At 41.9% G+C, this 3171-nt stretch overlaps 1 non-coding gene across 1 annotated transcript; it reads left to right on the top strand.

The window, feature by feature from the left end:
• Positions 1–2758: 2758 nt before the first annotated feature.
• Positions 2759–2863, top strand: LOC113864074. The gene has a single exon (XR_003504678.1). It is a non-coding gene; the product is annotated as a small nucleolar RNA R71 (small nucleolar RNA).
• The last annotated feature ends 308 nt before the right edge of the window (positions 2864–3171 follow it).

Raw genomic sequence — 3171 nt, 5'->3', positions numbered from 1 at the left:
AGTGGACAGGAGCTCATCCTTCTCAGTCTTCACAACTGTAATCCCTGACTTTTTGGGCACCAACTGCACTGGGCTCACCCATGTGCTATCTGATATCGGGTAGATGATGCCTGCCTGGAGTAGTTTGGTGATCTCCTTCTTCACCACCTCCAATATGATCGAATTTACCCTCCTCTGGGGCTGTCTTACTGGCTTGGATCCTTCTTCCAGCAAAATCCAGTGCATGCACAAGGAAAGGTTGATTCCAGGGATGTCAGCCAAGGTCCAACCAATAGCCTTTCTATGCTTCTGAATCATATCAAGCAACTGCTCCTCTTGGTCCTCATCAAGCTCAGTGGAAATGATCACAGGGAGTTTCTCACCTGTTTCCAAATAAGCGTATTTTAAATGCTCAGGCAAGGGTTTAAGCTCCAAGGTGGGAGGCTGCTCAACTGAAGGCAGTGCTTTAGCACTTTCATTTGAAATGATTTCTGCAACATTTAAACCACAAGGGTTAGATTTAATTAGACTTGTTGTACTTAATGAACCACATTCTAACCCTTTTTGATTTTTCAATGTCATTAATGTCAGAAGTTGCAGAATCTAAATCCAGAAAATCAGCGAACAATGGCAATAACATTGAGAAATCATCTTAGCAAACAATGGATTATCTATCCTATTGTTTCTATAGTGCAGGAATATCAAAGTCCCTGGTCTTTGCACTTCTCAGGCATGAGTTTTCTGTCTCCAAAGAGCTAATAATTCTTTCTCCTTCTATTTACACAGGCTTTTATTTTCACACTGATTCCTATGATATTCGAATCAGCAATACAAATATCACACAAAAGATGACTTAGTACAATATTCACAAAATTTTTAGTATCTTATTGGTATATCTATTATACCAATCAGATCAGAAAAATCAATGAAAGAGTCTCCTAAAAATTCAGCAAAATTATCATCTATCAAGCTATCAAGAACATCAATGTGAAAAACTGAATGCTCCTCAGGTGAGTGCTTCATAGCATCTAGTATGTTGAAGCGAACCACACTCTCTCCAAACTCCATAGTGAGAGTTCCAGCATGCACATCAATTTTGGTCCTGGCCGTCTTCAAGAATGGCCTCCCCAAGATGATTGGTGTAGCTCCTTTTATTGGCTCTTTTTCTTGCATGTCCAAGATGTAGAAGTCAGCAGGAAAGATCAAGTCATTCACTCTCACTAGAACATCCTCCACAAGGCCGGCTGGATTAGTAGTGCTCCTATTTGCTAATTGGATGATGACACCCGTGGGCTGCAATGGTCCAAGAGACAAAGATGTGAAGATAGATAAAGGCATAACATTAATAGATGCACCTAAATCAAGCATGGCATTATCTATCCTATTGTTTCCTATAGTGCAGGGAATAGTAAACGTCCCTGGATCTTTGCATTTCTCAGGCATGAAAGTTTTCTGCCTCTCAAAAAGAGCTAATACATTTCTCCCCATGTTCACTCTTTCATTACCCTTTAGACGCCTTTTATGAGTGCACAAGTCCTGAAGGAATTTGGCGTACTTTGGGATTTGCTTGATAGCATCTAACAAGGGGATATTGACTTCAACTTTTCTGAAAGTATCCAGAATTTCTTTATCAACCTCTTCTTGCTTCTTGCTGGGCTGAACCATTCTTTGAGGGAAGGGAATAGGAATAGACCTCTCCTCCTTGTCTACCACTTTTGGTTGACATGGTGTGGGCATATGTGCAGGCTGCTCTTGGCTTTCAACTTCTCCTCCTTCACCTTCTGCAGCTAAAGTGCAACTGGGATCCTTTTCAGTAGGCATTTCTGGCTCTTGCATCACCTTACCAGATCTCAAGGTAATGGCACTCACATTCTTTGGGTTTGTGACAGTTTGTGCAGGGAGATTGCCTGAGCCTTGAGATTGAAGTTGATTAAGGGATGAAGCAAGTTGACCCATTTGATTCTCCAAGGTCTTGATACTTGCTTGAGTCTGTTGCTGGAAGGCTTGACTTTGTTGTTGGAAATTGAGATTACTCATGGTGAGTTGCTTCACAAGGTCTTCCAAAGATGATTCATTCTTTTGAGGTGCAGCGGCTATTGAAGAAGATGCTTGATGGTGCTGTTGGGATGAAGATGAGGGATGGTGATGTTGCTAGGCTGAATATGGCTTGCTTTGTCCAGCTTGATGCGGTTGGAAATGGTTGTTAGTTGGTTGGCTAGAGCCTTGATGCTGTGCATTTCCTCCCCACCTTAAGTTAGGATGGTTCCTCCAACCGGGATTATATCTATTGGAAGATAAATCCCAACTTTGTTGTTGCTGCGGCTACTGAAAAGGAAACTTATTAGCATAAATATTAGCAGCATAAGCTTGAGGATTACCTTCCGAAGATTCAGTTTCCTGCAATGTGGGGCAACTATCAGTGAAGTGATTCGTAGATGAACAGATCCCACAAAGCATTGCTGGAATGGATGGAGGTGGAGGTGTATATGCAGCAGAATTCTTTTGGATGGATGCCAACTGTTTTACCATCGTAGCCAACTCATCTAGTTTATGCTCCAGCTTCTGTGAATCTGAAGTTTGAATTTCATTGACACTTCTGGACTTAATGGAATTTTGCCTTGTAGCAAACTGTTGAGAGTTAGCTGCCATATTCTCAATGAGGTTTCTAGCGGCTGCGGGAGTCTTGTCAACTAGGGCTCCCCCACTAGCTGCATCGATCGTGCTCCTATCCATTGGGTGTAAGCCTTCATAGAAGTATTGGATTAGGAGCTGGTCACTTATCTGATGATAGGGGCAGCTAGCACAAAGTCTCTTGAAACGCTCCCAATATTCATACAAACTTTCCCTCTCCAGCTACCTAATACCACATATTTCCTTTCTTATTGAGGCAGCCCTTGAGGCAGGGAAAATTTTTTTCAGGAACAATCTCTTGAGGGTGTCCCAACTTGTAATAGAGCCAGGTGGAAGATAATACAACCAGTCTTTAGCCAAATCCATAAGAGAAAATGGAAAAGCCTTTAATTTCACATGCTCTTCAGGCACACCTTGTGGTCTCATTGTAGAGCAAACAATATGAAATTCTTTGAGGTGTTTATGCGGATCTTCACCTGCAAGACCATGAAATTTAGGCAAAAGATGGATTAGGCCAGTTTTAAGAACAAAAGGGGCATCCACATCCGGGTATTGGATACA

This window comes from Abrus precatorius, unplaced genomic scaffold, assembly GCF_003935025.1.
Source record: "Abrus precatorius isolate BTA unplaced genomic scaffold, Abrus_2018 Scaffold3, whole genome shotgun sequence".
Taxonomy (NCBI): Eukaryota; Viridiplantae; Streptophyta; class Magnoliopsida; order Fabales; family Fabaceae; genus Abrus; species Abrus precatorius.
Note: the sequence above shows the minus strand (reverse complement) of the source record. Positions and strands in the feature narration are given on the sequence as shown.